Source organism: Molothrus ater, chromosome 9, assembly GCF_012460135.2.
Source record: "Molothrus ater isolate BHLD 08-10-18 breed brown headed cowbird chromosome 9, BPBGC_Mater_1.1, whole genome shotgun sequence".
NCBI classification, from domain to species: domain Eukaryota; kingdom Metazoa; phylum Chordata; class Aves; order Passeriformes; family Icteridae; genus Molothrus; species Molothrus ater.
Window position 1 is genome coordinate 25852679 of NC_050486.2, and position 12675 is coordinate 25865353.

Below are 12675 nucleotides of genomic sequence, written 5' to 3' on the forward strand. Positions count from 1 at the left end.
ATTCAAGGCTTCTCTCCAAATGGAAGTAAGTTCACGCTTCACTTGCCTCTGACCTGTATCAGCTACACTTAAGATAAGCAGTGAGTATCACCCCTGCCTTGGGATGAAACAAGGTCAGCCCGTTCCCGCACAGGCCCAGCCGGGCTGGTGGCTCTGGGTGTCGCTGCCAGTGACACATCGAGCTCCTGCTGAGATCGGCGCCTGCCGTGGGAAGCGAAGCATGAGGCCACCGTGACTGCTCCCACCTCTGAGAGCTCAGCATTCCCAGATGAGGCAGAGAGGAGTAACTGTGAGCACCTCCAGCAGGAATTACTACAGACAGAAGGGTGACTCTGAGAAGGGTTTCTCAGAGTCACCTGTCACAGCTTTTTGAAGCTCACACCAGAAATCAGCAGAGAGGGGCACTGAATCTAAAGCTGGATGAACTGTAAGCCACTTGTGCCCTTGCCATGACTTATGAACTGTCTGTTAAGTCTCCCTTCCCCAGACCTCACACTGTTGAAGGATCTCTCTCTTTCACAGGATACTGCTTGTTAGAATTCACATCAGAATGTCTAATGCTTACCTAAAATAGAGAATGATTGCATACATTTTTTTACTGTTTCAGGCTCTGCTGTGCAGAACAAAGCCAAATCTACTCTTTAATAATGTAATTTCAGCTGCACTGTAGCATACAAAGCTTTGCACTCTGTGGTTCTGCTCCTTGTGGACTGATATATCAGCTTATCATTGTATCACAACTGGAATGCTTTTTAAATTCTTCTCTCTCTTTTTCTATATGCTACACAAAGAACTTAATAAAGGACATCAAGCTGCTTAGGTGGCAAAAAACATAGTCAAGATCTTTCCATTTTATTTACAGAAAGCATGACTTCTTCAGCCATACTAATTTCTAATACAGAGCTAGGCTGACTGCCTGTCATTTTTACTTTATTTTAAAGAAAGGCTGGTGAGCAGAGGCTGGTACTAGGAACTGCAATCCAACAAGTTCACTCTTACAGTAAGAGTGGATATTTCCCAAGGGATGAGGAAAGCCAAGCTGGGGATTTCTGCAGCCACTGCCTCCCTGTCACTCAATGTCTCCTCTCATCGCCAGAGCCACGGATGCCCCAGGATGGCTCTGCCCCAAGACTGCTGCTGTGCCACAGCAGAGAAACATGAAATGTGGGAGTGGAGCTCTGGTGTTTTGCAATCCCTGGCTGACTATAACCACTGTGACAGGACCCTTTAGGAGTTGCTATACATTGAAGCATTGAAATTTTTTGTTTTGTATTTTTTGGTTTGTATTTATTGCTTTGTTTTGCAGAGGACTGCCACAGTACAGTCCCCTAGTTGCACATTTGCAGCTAAAAGCTATTTATTACTTTCACAAGAACCTAAAAATTGACTAATAACTTTGATAAAAGTATTTCTCCAAGCATAACATTTGTCTTCAACAGCTCCTTCTACAGAAGCTGTTTTGGGTAATGGTAGGAAAGCATCTCCTGTTTTTGCCGAATATCTTAAATTACAAAGCTTCTCCATACAAGTTCATGAGTCCTTTCTCGGGAAAGTTTCTGGATCTGTGGATTTTTTTCCCTGTGACCTTTCACAGGAAGATGGAATGATCTGTACATGGGATAAGGCAGAGGATAGGGGGAATCTCATAGTGCTCATCAAAAAATCCTCATTTTAACCATTTATCAGTACTCTACCAGATTTTTTCAGACCTCTGTAGCTGCCATATAACAAATTCTAACTGCATAGTTACTTTTTCAAGCAAATTTTGCCTGTCTGCCTCAATAATTTGCTCTGTCCTTCCATTCCCTGAGATGCAGCTCTGCTGACACCACACAAAATCTCATTACAAACTGCCTTGAGTAGACTGATGGGCTCTCCACAATGGTGCAGCTCATTTCTCTTCTCTGGGAGGGGATCAACACTATTACATCTTCCATTTCTAATTCTATGTACCAGTAGGATTTATACATTGGAAAACTGGTAAAAAAAAGAAATTTCTATTGATCCTAACCCACAATATGGGGTTTTAAAAGACCCCATAAATAAATAAAAGGGAAAACATATGGGGTTTTAAAAGACCCCATAAATAAATAAAAGGGAAAACATCTGTATGAATTAATAAGCTCTAGATTGAAGCCTTAGCAAGAGTCATGCTTGCATTTCTTTATTTACCTCACTATTGTCCCATTCAGCTTTATTTTCACTAACCCTGCCTTTTCCTTTCATTTTGTACAGTCCCTTCCCTTTTTTACATTGCACAGCTGTTTTTAATACTGCAGGAGCCTTAAATCGTGTCTCAGAGGAAATAAAATTATTCCTGTTAGATTCAGCAGAGGAGCCCTGCCAGGTAAAGGAGGGTTTCTAAATACAAGGCAACTCAAATTCAGTTTTTTTCCTCACAGCTGCAATGGTAGAGATGAGTATCCACCTGCCCACCTGCTTCAGCCCTTTTGACAGGCTGGGATGGAAAAACCCCAAAATACCTGATCATTCAGTCCTGAGTAAGAGTGCCATCCTGAATTCAAATCCAATTATTCTGCATCTTTCTGTTATCCAGGCAAAATATTTTATTCTTTGCTTCAGCTTTCTCCTCTCATCTGAAGTTCTGCCCTCATCTTTCTGGGCTTTTTGCTTCCCTGGGAGATGCCAATTTAATAGAGATTTTGAAGGATATGGGTCCAGCTGTCAAATAGAAGGATCAAAGCCTGAACACCTGTTTTCATCTCCTGGTTCTATCAAATGGGCACTCAATCTCTTCCCATGGCACTTAGCCAATAAGATCATCAATGGGTCACTCAAATGTCAGCATCTGAGTGTGCAGAGCTGTGTATGAGCACAGCTCAGCAGGTCCCTCCTTGGCAAATGAGATTTTGGGGAAACACAGCTTTGAGAAGACCTCAGTGCAAAGCTATCAAAGTGCAAATGCCTCAATGCAAACACTAATGTAGTTTGGAGAGGTGTAAAATAGCAATAACTGGCATGTGCTGTGAATAAGATATTCCAGTTCCACCAGCTGAAATATGCATAGATTTGGGTGCATGTTTTCCCTCTGATTTCCCTGGCTGCTTTTTCAGTGGTAGTGCCTTGGCTTTTTAGCACTGCATAGGGAAACTACCTAATAACTGCTGGATTGCTCACCTTTCGTTCCACTGACAGGTTTGTTTTATATGCCACACTTTTGCTGTAAAATATTTGCATTTCCTCTGGTTGATACCATGAGGATCTGCAAAATCAATGTCATCAAAATCCTCTTCCCTGAGCACCAGAGCTCCCTTTCTCCCTCTTTCTTTCTACCTAAGCATTCTACCATGTAAGAAGCTGAAGAAGAGACCACAAAAAAAACCCAGATTTTCCTTTGCAATACAAAGCAGCCTCAATTTGTTAAAAAAAAAAAAAAAGAAACCATCTCATACCAAGAAGTTCCTGGATTCTTCAGGAAAGAAGAGTTTTAGTGCTGAGTTCACAGTTGAAAAAGATCATATTTGCTACACCTTATAGGGCATAATAAGGAGCAGAATCCCAAACATCTCCAGGTGAGGTCTCTCCTTGTGCCTTAAACTCACATTTAGGAAGATGTGTAGGTAAGTATGTGGCATGCTCCACATGGATTTGGTAAGAGGGGTGGAAGACTAGGAGGGAGTGTTTCTGCTTTCTATTCCTGATGGCCCCTTTCCTAATCAACTTCTATTAACTTAGATTTTCTGAGTCCAGCCTGGGAGCTGCAGTGTTTAGAACAAGGGTTTTGGCAGCATGAGCTAAACAAAACAAGGATGAGATTTTCAAAATCATTTCATAGCACAGAGATCCACATCCAGTGTCATGCTTCTCCAAACAGGAAAGTCACAGAGTCACAGAATCACAGAAACACAGAATGGGCTTGGTTGGAAGAGACCACAGTGGGGCATCTGGTCCAACCTTCCTGCTCAAGCAGGGTCATCCCAGAGCACAAGGCACAGGATTGTGTCCAGACCATTCTGGAGTATCTCCAGGGAGGGAAACTCCACAAACTACCTGGGCCATCTGTTCAAGATATCCTGCCTGACTTTCCTTGGACCTAAATATCTCCTTTCCCTAAGCTTGGAAAAAATTTTAAATCTACCTAGTAGCATCTAAGAACCACTGCAAATCTTGTCCATTCTACAGCTGATTGAAAACACTCAAATATGGGCTGAGGATATGGACAGAAACTAATGCTTTCCTGGAGTGACACCTCCCTCATGACTGGGCAGATCAGGGAATGGGAATCTGTCAGGGTTTTCAGTCCAGCACTGTGCATTTCCTTTTGTCTTTTCTTCTGGTGGAAAGCACTGACTTACTTACCTTTACCTGGAGGCTTACCCTGCATTTCTCACACAAGCTTGTCTCTGTTGCCAGCACATTTTCCACTCATAAAGCTTGTGGGGATGAGTGGGCTGTTACAGCAGAGCTGTGCTGCAGGGTCTCCTGTGTTCATCCAAGTGTTCTGTGGTGGGTGTTTGTTTTTACTTCTTTCAGAATCTATAATGACTCCATCCTTTCTGCTTTTTCCCCAGCGTTACCCGCTGCACATGAAAGCAAAGTCAACAAGATCAGTGGAACTAATATCATACTGAGTTCCTGAGGATAAGTAATCAGAATTCAAGCCATCAGGAAACAGCCGAAAAAATGAGATGCTCCAAAATATCTGGCAACAAAAGGCTTTCATGGATACAAACAAATAGCTTTTCCCCCCTGTGTTTTGAACACATTTTGTTTTAATCTTTGGTGGACCAATATGGAAACCAAATTATCTTTGGGGAGAAACATGGATGATAAATGGTCTGATGCCAATTAAATCCTAACATTAAGATGCTGCTAGGATGACTGTTCTCTGATTGGAGTGAATTGGCTTCCCTGATTATACCAGGAGAGAAGCATTGTGAAAGCTTTTTATGATCTTCCTACAAAAAAGCTGTATATTAAAATAGTAGTTCTCTGTCTGAAGTCTGGTGCAGAGGTTGGATTCTGCCCTGATTCTGAACTATATGGATATTTCTGCACTAGGATTTCCTCTGTATTTTCTCCTTGCCAGGATGGACAGGATTTAATTTAAACTCAGGCAGTGAAGATTTTAATGCAGAATTCTGACCTGGTAAAAAAGCAGTAGAGCAGACCCACGTGATGAGAGAAGAGGGTTACAAAGTCTTGCCTTCTATTAATGGATGAATTTATACTTCCCAGCTATTTCCAGATTTTACTGATAGGACTTCATCCTTTCCAGACCTGAGTTAAGTGGGCCAAATCCATCTCTGGTGGAGGCCCACTAAGACTGTGGTATTGCTGTTCTGTGACTGACATGCTGCAGAATCAGATTAGGCACCAATTTCTGCAGTGCCCAATCCCATGAACTGTCATGCTGCCACCCAGACTTACAATCCCTGCTCCCTTCAATGTAGGACTCCATTTTACAGGGGTCCTACAAATCAGCAGTTTGGCTTTTTACTGAAATGAGCAGAACATAAGCTATTTGTCTCACCAAAATTGAGTTAATTTGTACAGTACATTCATTATCTATAGCATAGCTGCATACAAAGTATTTAATTGGTCTTTGGGACGTAGGAAGCAAAATACTGCCCAGTTGGAATACAGCTTGAAAGACATTTTCCTGATTAGGAATATAACTGAATCATGGTTCATTAGCAGATTTCTATCTGGAGATGGAATCTGGAGAGGTAGTTTCTAAATTATGTGGTTTATATTAATGCTGTCTAGCCAAACAGACAGTCTGGCTGTATCTCTGTAAGTGTTATCACCATCTCTGACAGAACAAAGCTTGAGTAGGTATCTCTTAGTAATTACTCTGCAGTGTGAGAGCTCAGCTCTTTTGCTTTTTCTCCCTACAATTTTCTATTGAAAATGGTATCATTTTACTTAATCTTTTCTACTGCAAAGTTGGATGGAGTTTTTGATCAGCCTTTTTATGACACTTTTTTCAAAAATGAACAGCTATATTGCATTTCTTTATTGTTCCAAACTGTTTTGAATCCTTTGACAGACAAATTGATTTCTCTTTCATTATGTCTCTCCTGTAGATTACTCCTTGTTACAGCTTCTGCCCTCTTCACCACAAGAACTGGACCCATCCATACTCCACTCTAAGAAATGGAGTGCAGGGGATTCTCTACCCAATTATGTGTTCACAGGATTCAATCAGTCGAGCTATGCTGATTTCCACTAGCTGAGGTCTTGGATGACTATCTCTGAAATAAGCTGTCTCCTTGGTCAGAGAGATTTCAGGCATATTATTTTACATGGGTGGTTTCTCCAGTAAATGAGCCTTGCCTGTCTATCTTTGAAGTTTTAGTCTAAAGTGGATCATTTCCTGAACCATTCACTGTATTATCAATGCTATTTCCATTTTAAAAAACCTCTGTAAGTCTTATCAGTCCATTAACATTTGCCTTGAAATTCCAGCTAAAGCTTAGGCCAGCATGCAATTTATGAGAGGAGCTGGAATTCTGTTGCTTGATTTGTTTCCTTATTTCTTTGCTCTTCCTTAATTCCCTTGAAAGCTTTCCAGGGAGAGATTTCAGTACTGCAGGATGATAAATGAAGGCTCCAGGATTCCCAGGCAGAAAGACAAAGGAGGGAGCAGCTCTGTTTTGCAGTTTTGTGCTTCTGCTCTTCACCTCCCTCGCCTTCTGGCCAGAGAGCATTCAGTGTCTGTGGGTCCTGCTGAAAGGATGTAGCAGATATTTGGGATATAGTGTCATTTTTTCCTGCTCTCAGTAGCACAGGGGTCTCCTCCCCTTGGTTTTTCCCTCCTGCTGCTGCTGGATTTTGGCTCAGCACTGGATTTTTGCTCACGTTAACAAACATGTGACAGCAAAACTTCAGTGTCTATATCCAGCCTGTTCCTACTCAAGAAAAGCTAAATAAGTTCTACTTGGTTTTAACACTTTTGCCTGGGACTGCACGTTTAAAATTCTGGACAGGTTTGGCCTTGGGGCAGGTGGTGCAATGAAAAAAATGAACATTCAGCATCTTTCCAGGAGAATTTCTCCTACAGCACTGCTTATAATGAGAGCTTGCTACTCTGCTGGTTTATGCCAAGTGGAAAGGGAAATGTCAGACACTCCTGATTTATTCTACATTGCCTTTTCACCTGTGAAGCTTATGGTATCATTCTTATTCAGCTTACTTCTCCACTTTGTGCAATCAGACTCAACTTGAAGCAATGAAATGTTTTAAATAGAAATAATTTCACTATCTACTTTTCTCCCTGAAGGTGCTGTTCAGCAGGTACACAGAGACTGAACCAGCTCTGATCACGAAGTTTGCAGTTGAACTCACCTGTGCTGGCTTAAGAACTCAGGTTCTGTTCCATAGCAATTTCTTACCAAAATCCTATTACTTCTCTGCTTAAACTTCATAATATTCATATCTGTCCTTTCCTTTCTTCCAAAAAATCCCAGAGGGTTTTAGAAGATGGAAATTTCACGATTAATGCGTTTCAGATCTCAGTTTAACTGACAAGCCATGCTTCTTAGCTCTCATCTAACTTACAGTGTTTAACTTGATAATTAAAAATAACAATCAACACTGACAGAATTTCCAAGGGTTGACAACCACCTGTGAGACTGGACCATTGAAGGCAAGCCCAAAGGCTACTGGATTCTGCAAGCTGCTCCCCAGCCAGTATTCTTTGACAAGGTTGCTATTGCTATTTCAACCTCTTTTTTTAAAAAAAGAAATTCAATATACATGCTTTATGTTATTCCCAACAGAGCCAGCTCTCCTCCAAGTCATAACAGAAGAATGGGTTTTAATAGCAAAGCTGGGCTGCAGTAAAAAACATTGCTAAAAAAATCAGCCACAGTTCTGATTCAAGTTGCTGCTCTGAGTACCAAGGGTTACAGTTATATGGAATTGAATTTTCAAACAGCAGAAGGTGTTTTGCTTTTCCCACCCAATTAATTTTTTGAAGCCTTCCCCTTTGAGGTCTTTTTTTTAATATTCAAGGATTTGGTGAAAGTTAACTTCAAGTGGCATCAATGGAAATCCTGCATGAAGATCTCTTGGGGATTTACAGATCCTCACAAGCTCAGCCAAACATTTCCATAAATATTGCAAGGAGGTCGCAGCAGGTGAACTCGGCAGAACCTCAGAGAAAAAATTCCACTGCAAAACTCTAGCAAACAGCTTAAACTCTAGCAAACACAGCTTAAACTCTAGCAAACACAGCTCATGCCCAGCTCCCCATGTGCAGCATGGCCCATGGTCAGGGGAAGGGTGAAGCTGGTCCCCTAAAGCGCTGCCATTGTGCAGCAGAGCCTCAGAGCAGAGCAGACACCTGCGGCAGGACCGCAGTGTGGGGGGAGCAGGGAGCGCAGTGAGGGGCTCTGTCCTCTCCAGCTCGGCATTGTTCCCATGGGAAGAAGCATTATCTCAACTTTCACTGTCAGCTGTGCTCTCTAATGAATGACCTCTCTGAGAAATATTCATAATCAATCTGTGTCCCATCATTCTCACTGCCATTCTGCTCTTCTCACGCTGGGTTTCATTCCTTCAAGGGAACAGGAAAGTAAACTGCAGTGAGGTGCAGCCTTGGCAAAATCACCAGAAGGAATTTAAGTGAAGGTGGAAACAGGTCCCCAGGGGGTGTGATCCATCATCTCAGCAATTCCTGCTACTGGGCTTCACAATGCTGGATGCCAGCATCTTCCCATCACCTGCCTAAAGTTTACCATCTCTCTGAGTGGGAAGAAAAGCAAAAAATCTTCCCTATTGCAGCCAAAGTTCAAAGCCCAGCCTATTAGCTCACATCACTACTAATTTCATTTTACATTAATATATAATATGGTTAATGCTCCTCTGTGGATTTCTCACATGTCAGAAGAAGCAAACACATCTTTAGTTAACTAACAGGATGCAAACAGAGTCTCAATAAATTAATATAGAGTAGCCCTGGCTTCACTGGTACTGCCTGAGGTTATCAGAGAGCCAAATACAAGACAGCACCAGCAGCATTTTCCATCCCACATCGTGAACAACAGGACATTAACTCAGACTTAGTTTCCTACAAGGGTCAATCCTTATTTTGTCGTTGACCTCCCATGTATGTGTCATTCTCACAGCCTCCAAACTCTTCCTAATTTCACTTACCTGGAAAGAAGCTGCATGGTAATCTTCTTGCTATGTTCTAATTAGTTTCCATCTCTCTTACAATTATTTTACCAAAGCTCAAATTCTCATTTAAAAAATTGTCATTCCTCTCATATGCTCAGTAATTTAAATAATAACTTTAAGACCTTTTTTTTTGTGCCCTGACAATTTATCTTTTACTGCTGTCACAACAAAAATACTGTTGGACACCTCATCCTGTATAGACATCCCAGTTTAAGGTGGCAATTCTCACTGTTGATGTTTCTTCTATTATCAGGAAGTTCTATTATCAACAATCTCCTCTTCCCAAAGTTTTAAGGGATGCATTTAAACACTGGGAACAATTAGCATATATGTGAATGGTAGAGGTCAGAGACAATTTAATTATAATGAGAATTACCCTGAAGTACAGGGTCAGATTTTTGAACAATCATTATAGCACTAAGTATAGACTATAATTTGGGATACTAAGGGCCAGCAGAGTAAAAGGGGAAAACCACAGAAATCAGTACTACCTTGTCCATATTATATGGGGGAAATGCAGTGAATTTAAGAGGGTTAAAAATAAAGCACATTATCATAAGCAGGTTTCTATAAACTGGATTTCTGTAGGCAGCTGAAGAAAAAGCACTGTAGCCAAGAGTACATGCATGACTTTGGCTATCATTCAGTCTTCTAAACACTTGGAAAGACACCAGAGGGATCTGGCAGAGAGGCACAGAATTAAATTTATTTTTCTCCCTAACAAACCTCCATGTATGTATGATAAGATTTAAGGAATAAGATGTATAAATCCCAAGTGATTATTTAAGGATATCATTTAGCCTTGTAATTACTGCGGTCTCTTAACAGCTGTTACGTTTAATTGATCGCAACGCTTCAGGGCTGGAACGATTTATCTTGGAGCTCCATCTACTGATCCGAAGGCGGAACGACTTTGTTAGGAACCATCCCGCAGCTTTCAGATCCGAGCTGCGGTGCAAACCTGGCTGAATCCCGCTGGGAGGAGGGACGAATAAACCTCCCTGACAGGTGGGACGCACAGTAGGAACCAATCAAAACAGGTTTAATGTGAGCTCTCTTCAAAAAGAACTAAATTGTTTTATCAAATAAGTTATACCAGAGTGTTACAGAGACTAAGGAAAATTGAACCTGTATGAACCATAACAAGGCATTTGGAAATAGACTACATCTGAAAATCCAAACATTGGAAACAAGCATTTGGAAATAGACTACATCTGAAATTCCAAACATTGAAAACAAGGCAGAAAGAACAAACATTTTCTTTGAAATTAACTGTATCGAGACAGAGCAGTGGCTGCATACTGAGATTTGTAAATAAATTTATCTTACTGTCTCTTTATTCTAGAGAAAGGATGGATGAGATGTGATTTGAACCTCCCTGCCACGGCACCTTGCATTGATTAGAGAAGTTCTAATCAGTTCATTTGTTTGCAGCAAAATGCCCAAATAAAGCAAAGTGCCCAAATGAACTCAGTCTTCTGCCACATTGAACACAGCTCCCAGTGTTAAGAGTGGCCCCAAAAGGAATATTTATCACTGCAGTAACAGTGAAGGGATGGACAGCAGCAACACTTTGCTCCATAGCCCGGGGTACCCTGAGCAGCTCTGAGTTTTATGAGGAATCCACTGCAGGAAAATCTCTGGAAATGGTCTGGATATGCCAACACTGCACACAGCCTGCTGGCAACAGAGAGAAAAGGGGATGTGTGGGGTCAAAAATACTCAATTTTTTCAACAAAGAGAAAGAATGCCACAGGCAAGTGCAGTTACACCTGACAGCAAAATGACCCAGCCAGGCATCAAGTGCACTAACCTCTGTCCAAGCTGGATTCTACTCAGAGGAATAAGAATATTCAAAGAGAAAAACTAGGACATTGAAAGTCTTCTTTGGAGATTTGTTCATATAATAAAGCACAACAGAAATCTTTTTGTAGGATTCTATTTCTATCCTGAGGTCTTTACTGGCTATTAATTAAAAATGTATTGTCTGCTTAGATAGATAAAGATGTTCAGGAGCTCAAGTAAAAGATAAAGAAAATAGACTCAATATAATGAAAAAGAATTCTGAAATATGTTTAATTATGTATTTTATCCTCTCTGAAAAGCAATTTAAGAACGTTTCCTTTGCTATCAATAATGACATTAATGAGACGATTTTCAGCTGTCTGAAGAACCCAGTAAACCAAGGGCCCTTGGGGCACAAGTGCTGTACTCTGCAATCCAGGGCTGTGTACACAGACCTTGCATGCACAGAGCAGCAGCTTCTTTTGGACCTGGCTGCACTTCCTGAAGCAGTGCTTCCAACTCCATTCCCTCCACATGTACAATTCTTTTATTATTATGCCTGATGCATTATAAACACTAAAAGCTCTGTTGATTTTATAGGTCACTGAGAATATAACCAACAGTAGGACAAAATTGTCACTGCAGCCTTTTCTTTCTCCTCACAAGTTTTGCTTTGGTTCTGTCCTTGCACAGGGAACACCCACCTAATCCATAATATTCTGCTAATTATTCCTTGCCAAGAACACTTTTATCCCTATGAAAATTCCACCTGCCACTGTGACAGAAACAAAGTATAAAAGCCTGGCATCAAGGAATAAAATCTAGCAGGAGCTGATAACATTTTCTTGACAGAACTGTCTAGTTTAGTTTGAATTTCTAGAAACAGCACTCTGCTGAGAAAGCACAAGCACCCACATCCCCTGCAACCCATTCCATGGATTCTTTATCTAGATTCACCCGCCACACAGAGAAATTTTGTCTCGAGCTTTCAGAGACTCCAAGCAGCAGCACATCAGCTCCTACCAGGGAGAGCCCTGGCTTATAGAACAGACCTGGCAATGCCAAGGATAAAGCTGCTGGTGCCAGACTCCTGAGCAGGGCTAATGATGCCAGGGGCTGGTAGCCCTTGCTGCCCTCCTGCCCCTGCCCTTTCATCCTCAAAAGAGTTTATAACCACAGCACAGAACAACTCTGCCAGGGCTAAGGAGGCTGAAGAAATCTCCTTGCCCAAGGAAGAGCTGAGGAGCTGAGGGCTTCAGGAGACTTATTTTCTGAGAGAATGTAACCACCCAGGTTTAGCCTGGTTCCCTCTCCCCCTCTCATTTTTGCCCCTGAGCTGTGGTAAATGAGGCCCCGCAGCCACGTACTGTTGCCCAGGTACTACAAAAACAGCAGGCGCCATAATGGTGGCTGCAGCCAAGAACCCTCACAACGCCAGAAAGAAACACCCCAGTTAAAAAACAAACCTTTCCCTCGATGGCTTCTTCCCCTGAGGGCTGGGATCCTCTCAGCCTGTGCCTGCTCCTCCTGGGCACTGCTGCTTTGCACCATCTGCCAGGCTGGTGGCAGTGCACCTCTCGCCGGGTGGCCATGTTGCGCTTCCCCTGGCACAGCACCTCGTTGAAGGATGGCTTCATGCTTCCTTTGTGGAAGGAATGCAATGCCCACTTTAGCTACTCCATATTTGTGTCTCTTTTTCTATTTCTTCCTCTCTTTCGGGGTGTTTTTCCCTTCCAGGTGTGC